The 11,166-nt window shown below is 50.0% G+C and overlaps 1 pseudogene; it reads right to left on the bottom strand.

The window, feature by feature from the left end:
- Nucleotides 1-384: 384 nt before the first annotated feature.
- Nucleotides 385-1,459, bottom strand: LOC105727414 (uncharacterized; annotated as a pseudogene).
- Between the last annotated feature and the right edge of the window lie 9,707 nt (nt 1,460-11,166).

Raw genomic sequence — 11,166 nt, forward strand, 5'->3', positions numbered from 1 at the left:
CAAAAGATAGCTTAGAAGTGTCAAGACGTACTAAAGACTCTTAGCGCCAGATGAAAAATTTTCCCTTGATCTAATCAGAGGGGAATAATTTTCACACTATATAAATTGATGCCCTAACATCTAAAATCACCTTCCCCTCAACCAGCAGCCTGCACTTGGGACGACACTGGTTTAGATCTTTCCTACAAATCTTTAATTTTGAGTGATGATGTGAAGCTCTAGAGTGCTTCTGGAGCTTTCTTCCAAGCTACCCAGCATTTGGCCAAGTGTGGTGCCTGGACCACTTGTATCACAGATCCGGGACCCCAACCTGGACCTACTGAGTCAGAGCCTTTGGATTTGGGCCCCAGCACCCGCCTAGCATTTGAGGGAGCTTCACCCAGGTTAGAGGAACAGAATGTGGCACTCATCAGATGGCCTGCGGGAACAGAGCAGCCTTGAATGACAAGCCCGAGACTGGAGCAAGAAGCCAGCCTGGTTATTGCTGGCAGTGTCAGCGGCTGTGCACATGTGCAAATAAACGATTCTCTTCTGGGTAAGGCAGAGATGCCTGGTGAACTTATTCCAAGCCAGAGGAGACTCAGAAAATTCCTCTGACTCTATCCTCAGAACGGTGCGGAATGAACCCCACCCCATGAATGGACCCCAGGAGAGATGTTAAAGAGATGGATTTTATTGACATCGAGCAGCAAACATTCCTGTGTCCCCAGGAAGGACGAGGTTCTGTGCCAGGTTAGGATAAGATTTCTGAAACGTTTGAGAGAGAAAGAGCTCTTTCTGCTGAGAAGCATCAGCCTGGAGCTGTGAGTGGGGCTGGGGTGCTGGGCTGACCGTCTCTGCTCTTGCACATGGTGAAAACATCTTTCACTTGGAGTTGGCAGCTCTGCCCTCTCTGCCAACAGAAACTTGGAAGGAGCCGCGCCTTTCTGCTTCCCGCTCGCCCTCCCAGCAGTTCTGATTAATGTCCGTTTTAAGCCAGGACGTTTATTCTGGCTGTGGAGCCTGTGAACACAGGGCGCTGTGGAGCGCAGCTTCCCCTTGTTCATTTCATGCAGGGACGGCCATTGGGAGAGAAAAGTCAGGTTGGGAGGCTGTGCTGCAGGTCCCCTCTTTGAAAATCAGATGACTTCCAACCAAGGGCAAGGATGATCATGTATCCTGAGAGACTGCAATTCTCTGAGCCTCACCTCCTCATCTGAGGCAAGGTAGCTGTTGTCCCTTCCTCATAGGGTAGCTAGGAGGGGGGATAAAGTCACGTCTACAAAGCACTGAGCACACACACAAAAAGTAAGAGAAGCTGTTCTGGGCGGGATAGTGTCCCTCCAAAAATTCATGCCTCCCCAGAACCTCAGAATGTAGCCTTATGTGGAAATGCAAATGTAATTAGGTCAGCTGACATCATAACGGATGAGCGTGGGTCCTAAATTCAGTGACTGGAACCCTTAGAGAGGAAAGGGGTGCAGAGCTGTAAAGACACACAGAAGAGGAGCTACTTGGCCGTGACTCAGACTGGAGTTTTGCTGCCATAAGCCAAGAGCTCGGAGGATTCCTGGGTGGCGTAGAATGGATTTTCTCTTGCAGCCCCTAGAAGGAGCCTGCTCTGTCATCACCTTGATGTTGGACTTCTGACCTCCAGAATTGTGAGAGAACAAATTTCTGTTGCGTTCAACCCCTGAGTCTGTGGTTCTTTGTAACAGCAGCTGTAGAACAGTAATGCAGAAACTAATCTACTGAGCACGTACTAGGTACTAAGCATTTTGTTAAACGCATTACAGATGTTATCTCCAATCCACCCAACAACTGATGACGTTGACGCCGTCATCACTTCTGTTTTACAAATGGAGAAAGCGAGGCCCTGGTACTCAGCTGCCCAAGTGCACCCAGGTAAGCGGCAGACCTGGACTTTTAAAATCCTTGTCTTTCTATTTCCAAAATCTTGTTTCTTCTAGGATCACTCAGCTCCATGAGGCAAGAAATGGGTAGGGTTCTTGTTTTCTAATGGATCTCACACCTGGCAAAGTTCCTGGCACATAGTAGGCCCTCAAGAAAAGTGTAATGACTGTGGCTGGGCACAGGGGCTCACACTTGTAATCCCAGCACTTTGGGAGGTCGGGCAGGTGGATTGCCTGAGGCCAGAAGTTCGAGACCAGTCTGGGCAACATGGTAAAACCCTGTCTCTGCTAAAATACAAAAGATTAGCCGAGCATGGTGGCGGACACCTATAGTCCCAGCTACTTGGGGGGCTGGGGCACGAGAATTGCTTGAATCTGGGAGGTGGAGGTTGCAGTGAGCCAAGATAGTGCCACTGCACTCCAGTCTGGGTGACAGAGCAAGACTCTGTCTCAAGAAAAGGAAAAAGAAAGAGAGAGAAAAATGAAAGAGAAGAAAAAGAAAGAAAGAGAAAGAAAGAAAAGAAAAGAAAGAAGTGGAAGGAAGGAAGGAAGGAAAAAAGAAAAGGAAAGAAAAGAAAAGAAAGAAAAGTGGAATGACTCCATTCTGTGATTCTGTAAATTCAGAGGATTTGGGAATTTTGTGTCCTTTATTTACTGAGCCAATAAATAAACAGTATATTAAAGGCCTACTGTGTGCCAGGCACCAAGGACATAACAGCAAACAGAACAGTCATGGCTGTGGCTTTGTGGAGTCCCCAGTCCAGCAGTGGGGCGCTGACACTGAGGAAGTGACCCTGAGAGAAAGCAGGAGGCTCCCATGCTGGTCACTGTGCTGAGTGCCGGGAAGGAACACGCAGGGAAAAGCAGCACAGAGGCCCTGGGGATGCTGCCTGACAGAGACAGTGTCACCGTGACGCCTGGGCTTCTCTCCAAAGGCCCGGGATGCACTCAGGACTGTGGGGGCCTGAGAGCAGGCTGTCTTGAGAAGATTCTGTAAAAGTCTAAGAGTTCATCCCATTTATTAGCTGTATTGTTTACTCTTTGGAAAAAAATAAAAGGATGTCTGGCTTTCTTCCCTTGGCCTCTAAGATGACTGACCTTGCACCCAGGGGCTTCCAGGTTGGGCCCTCAGCAACAGAAGCGGGGTCCCCACAGTGACAGCCCCTCCAGGGAGGAGGCTTTGCTGCCCAGTCTGGGCTTCCCACACTCCCCTGGGAACAGGTAGCAGGTGCAGCCAGCCAGCCTGGAGCCCCGGAAGCTTGTCCAGGGGGTACAGCCAGCAGTCTGGTTTCTAGAGTGTCCCCGCTTCCTGGGGTGAGCTCCCTCCTCCCTGCTGATCTCCAAAGCTGAGCCCTTTGCTCAGGAACTTCTCAAAGATGCAGCCCCTGAAGCAGAAGGTCTGGGAGCAGAGGTGCTATGATGTCCGAGCAGGGTCTTAACTTTGGTTCTCCAAGGGAGAGAAGGAAGGGAAGGAAACAGCTGGAAAAAGAAAAAGGAAAGAAAAGCACTATTTATCTTGATTTTTATTTGAAAAGTAACCCAAGTTTGCTCTAAAAAATTCAAACATAAGAGAATCAGTTGGTCTTTAGCCTTTGGTAAGCATTAGAAACGAATAGGGAGATGATTTAAAATGCAGATTCTGTGGGCCCTGTCCTGGGGTGATTCCAGGGCAGGTGGCTCATGGGGTGCACACTTAGAAGGGCTGATGTAGAAAGTATGTGCCTGGCCAGGAGCGGTGGCTCACGCCTGTAATCCCAGCACTTTGAGAGGCTGAGGCAGGCAGATCACATGAGATCAGGAGACCAGCCTGGCCAACATGATGAAACCCCATCTCTACTGAAAATACAAAAATTAGCCGAATGCCTGTAATCCCAGCTACTCAGGAGGCTGAGGCAGGAGAATCGCTTGAACACAGGAGAATCGCTTGAACACAGGAGAATCACTTGAACACAGGAGAATCACTTGAACCTGGGAGGCAGAGGTTGGGGTGAGCAGAGATGGCGCCACTGCACTCCAGCATAGGCAGCAAGAGCTAAACTCCATCTCCAAAACAAAATATATATATACATATGTGCCACGCCTTTCCAATTAGAAGCATTGTGCAGGGAGAGAAAGTTCCACCAAGGAGAGACTGCAAGGAGGGTACGCTCCCACCCCCGGGAGAGACTGCAGGAGCGTTTCTGCAAGGATCCTCTTCTAACTCAAATTCTGCTTTGGGACAGGACCCAGAGTGGAGTCAGATCCACGTCAAGTCGCTCAGAGGCTGCTGATGTGTTGGGTGTGAGGTGCTGTGAGAAGCAGGGCTGGTCAGCATTTAAAACAAAGCAGAACGTTAAAACTCACCAAAGATCATGACGCTGTCCAGAGCTGTTGATAGGCACCTAGCCGGAAGGAGAGTCCCAGGAAGACAAGGGCATTGACCATGGAGCAAAGATCTGCAGGCTGGAGAGTTTAAGACGTTTCCAAAACTTTCAATGTTGTTACGTCAAATTGGCCAACTACTGTTAGTGTCACCAGAGTTAGGAATTTCTCCTTAGAAGCTCAGTGCTTGTTCCTGGTGGCATAAGTGAAAATGTGTCACAGTGTCAGCTCTAATGTTCATACTTCAAGAATGTGGCCGTTCCCCACTCTAAAGGCTCCGTGATCATTCTGTTTGGTCCTTAAATGAGCAGATCATTTTCATGGGTTTCTTAAGCCAAGAAACATTTGATCCTCTATCATGGAATCAGAAAGGCCCAGGCATGTTTCTGGAAAGTTCAGGAAACTCTGCCTACACGTCAGCTGGGAGGGCTTAGAAGGAGTTATCTGCTGCAAAATGGACGAACCTTGAGGACAAGAGGCTAAGCAAAGCAAGCCAGTCACGAAAGGACAGACGAGATAATTCCACTTGGAGGAGGCACCCGGAGTAGCCAGAGTCATAGAGACGGGAAGTAGAACGGAGGTTGCCAAGAGCTTGCGGGAGGGGCAACGGGGAGGTGTTCAACCCAGACAGAATTTCAGCTTGATGAAAACGTTCTTCTGGGCCAGGCACAGTGGCTCACGCCTGTAATCCCAGCACTTTGGGAGGCCAAGGCAGGCGGATCACATAAATCAGGAGTTTGAGACCAGCCTGGCCAACATGGTGAAACCCCATCTCTACTAAAAATACAAAAATTAGCCAGGCATGGTGGTGGGCACCTGTAATCCCAGCTACTAGGGAGGCTGAGGCAGGAGAATCACTTGAGCCCAGGAGGCGAAGGTTACGGTGAACTGAGATCACACCACCGCACTCAAGCCTGGGTGACAAGAGCAAAACTCATTCTCAAAAAAAAAAAAATTCTTCTGACGGAAGACGGTGAGTTGCACAACACAGTAGATGTACTTAGTGACCCTAAGTCATATACTTTTTTTTTTTTGAGACGGAGTTTCACTCTGTCGCCCAGGTTGGCATGCAGTGGCACGATCTTGGCTCACTGTAGCCTTTGCCTCCTGGGTTCAAGCAATTCTCCTGCCTTAGCCTCCTGAGTAGCTGGGACTATAGGCACACACCCTCACACCCTGCTAAGTTTTGTATTTTTAGTAGAAATTGGGTTTCTTCACCTTGTTAGCCAGGATGGTCTTGATCTCCTGACCTCATGATCCACCAGCCTCTGCCTCCCAAAGTGCTGGGATTACAGGCGTGAGCCGTATGCTTAAAAAGATAAATTTTATCCTATGCATATTTCACAATTTTTAAAAAAGCTTCCCCAAATCTGCAAGCATGACGTCTTTGAGATTTGCACAAAGCTTCCATCTATAGTGAGGAAGTTTCAGCTCATCTGGAAGTCCCAAGTACTAAAAACTGGGGTCCAAGGTTCTCAGGTTCTTGTCACCCCCTCACTGCTACCCCTACCCTCACTACCTGTTGCTGCTCCCACTGACATTGCCCTCCAAGTACTAGCCCTGCAGCCACAGTGGCCCGCGATGTCCCCACCTCTGCTGTTGAGAACCAGCCATCAACCACTCCACACAAGCTCTTTTTTCTGTTTATCAACAGAACTGGGGCTGGGAGGGTTTAAACCCAGGGCCCTGGCAGTTTCCATATGTACATGTTAAAAAGGCTTGTAGCCTAAACTTAAGCCAAGTATGCCTCCGGTAAATATTTGCTTCTCTGTGTCCGCAGGGAACCAGGCCCGGGGCCAGATGAAAGAAGCAGAGAAAAGGGAATTATGCACTGAAAAAAATGGGGGCAAGAAGGACCACCAGCTGTTCTACCCAGCTGTTCCGGCCACAGCCTGTCCCATCCTTGAGGATTGCACGGGTTCGTTCACGGTGTAGGAGGTGGACCCTCTGCGTGAGGCAAGACTGTTTTGTGCATGGAGAATTGGGAAGAACATGGACCTGGAGTCAGAGGCCTGGATGCTGGCTCCGTCTGAGCTGGACCCAGAAGGATAAAGGGATGCTCGCTGGTGGAAGGCTGTGCTGATGTAATGCACAAAGGGGCTCTGCCTGTGTTCACAGGGAACAGAATACATGCTTAGTGAGGGGTTATACCCAAGAAGAAGAAAGAGGAGAATGAGGAGATAGAGGAGGAGGTGGGGTTGGAAATGGTCACAACTCTCTCTCAGCCAACCCTCGGATCAGTCAAGCTGGCTACTGAGGTCCCAGGAGCCCAATTCAAAGTAGCTGAGAAACAAAAGGGAATTTACTGGCAAATTTCATTTCAAGGCAAATTTCAGAAGTAGGCTGGCTGCAGGCACGGCTGGATCCATGAACTCAGGCTCTGTCTTCTGGGCTCTTTATCCTTCTCCCCTCTGCCTGCTTCTACTCAGCTTCTGGATCTCCTCCTTCTACAAGGCTCCTGTCCCTCGGCCCCATGCTGGAGACGGCCACCCCAGCCATTTTAGGTGTGTGAACACAAAAAGCCTCTTCCTGTCCAGCTCCAAGTACAGCAATTTCAGGGAACGAAGCAGGCCCAACCTCTTGACAATAGGGATGGGGCCATAATGGCTTAGGTCAGGTCACCTGACATCCCAGGGACGCGGGGACCAGGCTCTGTGATGAGAGTCCCAGAAGAATCATGCTTACCGCTCCCCAAAGGAGAAGAGTCTGGTCCAACGTCACGCACTGAAGACCCTTCTTTTCCTTTCTCTTCCTTCCACTGCCCCACCCTTGACACCCCACTTCCCAGGGACCATTCAGACCGTCAGATGACAACTGCCAGGTGGGAAAGGACCTGAATGACTTATCAACCATTTGTGCCCTCAAGTGATTTCATTTCAGGGGGCTGATGTCATCGCTCTCAGTTAAATGGTGTTCAGATAGTGGAATGAGGCAATGGAGGAGACGCCTGAATGTGGCTGAATATTTCATCTAGAAGAGAGGCCAGCTTTGTCTTTTGTTTTCTACCCTGTCCCAGTAAGCCTGCACCTGACCAGGAACGCTCACAAGCACCTCCACCGCTCATCCTGAATGCCTCTGGAGGCCAAGGCTGGGAAAGCTGTGGGAATGTAGCCTTGGGGGTCTCCCTTGGTCTACTCCAAGGTTTTCCCGGGGCAGCCCAACCCAAGCTTCTTGTGAAGCAGAAGCTGCTTCTGTCACTGCACTTGGAGTGCGTGGAGCACCATGTGGTGGACGTCAAATGTCATTCCTGCCCTACATCTTGGCTGCATTCATCAATGCCTTAGGTGGTCACGGCATCCATTCCTCTGGCCACAGTAGTAGCCCCAGGGGTGGGCGGTTGGCCTCAGCCAGGCCATTTGGGGACCTCTCTTAAAATGGCCGTGTTTGGTGCTGGAGGTAAAATGGCTTTTCCCTTTGGGTGTGGAGCTGCAAGGAAACCCACGGAGGACAGCTGGGTTGCCACCAGACTGCAGAGTGGGGCAGCCTCTTCACTAGAAGCAGTCAGAAGCCACATAGAAAGTGAAGAGAGACAGAAAATGATCCAGAAGACAAAACTCAAGTCCCTAGATCCAGCCATGCCTGCAACTAGCACTCTCCCAGAATTTCTAGTGAAAATGAGGCAGTACATGTTCTTTTATTTCTTGGCTATTTTGCAATGGGCTTCTGGACCTGCAATAGAAAGACTAAATGGATCCAAAGATTGTCTGGAAGGAAAGAATAATCTGCCCAGAATGGGTGAGAATAATCTGCCCACTCTAGGCAGGACCTCCTTGAGCTGCCTCTGTTGGCTGGCCTGACATTCTCATTCAACAATTTACTGAGAATCAGGAAGAAACAGCTGGGACTCATGAGAGTCACCCCATGGGCTCTGCAGCCAGCTGCCTGATGAGTCCTTGGCTCTGCCACACACCAGCCCTGGGGCCTGGGGTAAGTCACTTCACCTGTCAGTTCCCCCACCTGCAAGTTGGGTGGATGAGAGTAGCCTCCCCAGGTCCATAGGCCGTGGGAGGAAAGGAAAGCCACCAGAAGCCCCCCTTGGACCTATGCACGGCCCCATACCCCACCTCCCAGCGCAGGCAGGCCCTGCAGCACTGGGGTTGCCAGCTTACTGTCCATCTTCTTCCTGAACTAGGAGTTACTTGGGCCAAAGGTCTTGCTTGTGCCACTTGCCATGGAGTCACCCCACTTTTGATGGCTCAGCTTTCAGTCAATAACTACTTTGCTAAATGGATGTTGAATGGATGCTGGGACTTCGCCTCATGGATTTGCTCACCAGGGAATCACCGACACGTCCCTCTCCTGTGATCCTTTCATTCCCAACCCCAGTGCAACCTGTGAGGTCGTCATTTCTCTTTGAGAAGCCACAGCCTACACCCTCTGTCAGGGGCCCAGCTAGCCAGTGCTGAGACCTTCCTTCTTTACTGTCCACCTGGTAGTTTTCAGGGGGTAAGGGTGTTGTGTCATTCGTCCTAAGAGCACAGGGCATATCTTCACATTGGAGTTCCCATTTCTAAGGAGTTCTCTGAGTTCCCTGGTGCGGGAGGGGTCCCTGTAGAGACAAGTGGAAGCTGGAGACTAGCTGGAAGCTTCAATGGCTGTCAGGCCTAGAGATGAAAGTGGCCTGGCCGGCAGGGAGGCAGTGGGGTGAGAGTGGGCCAACCAGGACGTGAGTGTGAGGGGTGAGAAGAACCCCAATTCTGGACCCAGGCTGCCTCACACAACAGGGCACCACCTGATGACTCGCCATCGTTGGCAGATTACTCACGTTCTCTATGCCTCAGTTTCCTCATCCATAAAACAATGCTGATCATAGAACCTACTTCATAGGGCTATTGTGAAGATCAAACCAATTAACATATGCTCATGCTGAGAACAGCCATCCTCACCTGCTGAGAGCAGTGTGAGCCCTTCCCTCTGTCCTTGTTATCACAGCCTCTTCATGTGGGCATGACCAAGAGGCCCTGACGTCCTGGATCAGGGACCTTGTCATTCCTAGTTCTACCCCTGGGAGCCAATAGACAGTGGGGAGCTCTCCAAACACTGGTGCCACAGAATCATAAGGAGCAAAAGCAGCTGATGTCAGGAGGCCCCCCAGCAGCCAGAGCCTTCCCCGAGGATGACACGTCCACTCAGACCTGACCTTCCCCCTAAGTGGCTGCACATGCTCAATCCCGGGGACGCCAAGTGTTCCCTCTTCTATTTGCTGCAGAGAACAACAGTATAAATTGTAATTTACAGGTTGTCTGCAAATTACCGCCTGGTCTGATTTATAATTCATAGTACAATATTTATTTCTAACAGGAAATTAATTTTGGAAACTCAGTGGGTGATTAAATTAAATTGCAAAATCATTCCACTTGCTTGGGAGGAGGGGAGTGAGTAGAGATTATATTAAGAGATAAATTGGGAAGCTTCTGCACTCAGAAAACCTGAGACAGGAGGAGGGAAACGGTCCATTCCTACTTGAAGAAGATGGCCATCTTGTCAAACATTTATTACAGAACAAGTGCCCTATGTGCTTTGGGGTCTCACAGTTATTCATAGCCTCTTCCCAATGGATTTGTCATTAAGGCAAAGAAAACTATAGGCTGAATTGGCTGTGCATCCAATTCAATGGCACTTTGAATAATGAGCAATCCAAGGCAACAAGGTGGAAGTTCACGGCATTTTCGTGACCAGCCTTGCGAGCCACACAGCATCAGTTCTGCCATGTTCTATATCGCTCTACCCAAGCTCCTCCCACCATTGAATGGGAGGAGCATCCATGTCACATTTGTTAGAAGAGCAAGTAAGGTGGAATGGTTGGTGGCAATCTTCTTTGAAAAACACAATCTGCCCAGGGTGTAACATCTTAGCCCAGAGCCTGACACATAGCAAGAAGCACCGTGAATTTAGCCATGCCTTCTGGCTTGGGGGATGAGGAACATCACCTGGAGAAGATGGTACTGGACTGGGCTTTGGGTCATGGTAAGGATTTCCAAAGGCAGATGCTGGCTTAGGGCAGGCATCTGGGGCAAAAGAGAGAAGAGAGAGAGAAGCGCTTGAAAGAAGCTGATGGCCCTGCCTGTGTGGAGCATCAGGAGTATGGGATGTGGGGTGAGAGATTTCCAGGAGCCATGAAGGCCAGGCATCCAGGACTGAACCTTGGAGGGAGCTCTTTAAGGGACAGTTTTTGAATCCGATGTAAAACCTTTCTGATTTTGGAGTGAGAAGCAGCCCTAGAGATTTATTCCACCATTTGTTTATTCATTCAACAATTTTCCATCAACAATCCCTATTACAGTCCAGATACTGGGGAACACGTTGCTCGACAAAATTAACACGGTTCCTGCCTGTGTAGCTTACAGTCTCTCAGAGGAGACAGCTACAGAGCAATAGGCACATTATTATACCACGGCAGATTCTCAGGCGTTGGCATGGAGAATGGCAGGGAGACACCTTGTAAGGGATTCTGGGAAGGCCTCCTGGGTGCTGACATTTTGGCTGAGTTCTGGAGGACAAAAGGGAGGGTGGGTGGAGATCAGTTAGAAGAGGCGTCCAAGGGAGAGGGGACGTGGAGGGAGGAGTGGGCAGGGCACCGAAAGCTGCCAGTGTTCCTGGAATAAAGTGAGCTGGAGGAAGGGGAGGGTGGGGAACACAAAGTCAGGCAGGGGCTACCGTGGGGGTCCTTTGTGGTCACGGTAAGAACCACTGAGAGTGATTGGAGCATTTTACACAAGCTCACAAAGCCATCTGAGTTTTTAAAAGATGGCTGAGGCTGCTGAATGGAAAATGGATTGAGGGGTGGGCAAGAGCGGATGAAGGAGAGAGACCACTGGGATGTGGTGAGACCTTGGACCAGAGTGGAGATGAAAACCAGGAATGGGATCCAAGATGTGTTTTGGAGGAAGCTCTGATGTCACCTGCTGATGGA

Source organism: Aotus nancymaae, unplaced genomic scaffold (genome assembly GCF_030222135.1).
Source record: "Aotus nancymaae isolate 86718 unplaced genomic scaffold, 86718_ANA_hifiasm-v0.15.2.pri h1tg000029l, whole genome shotgun sequence".
Lineage (NCBI taxonomy): Eukaryota > Metazoa > Chordata > Mammalia > Primates > Aotidae > Aotus > Aotus nancymaae.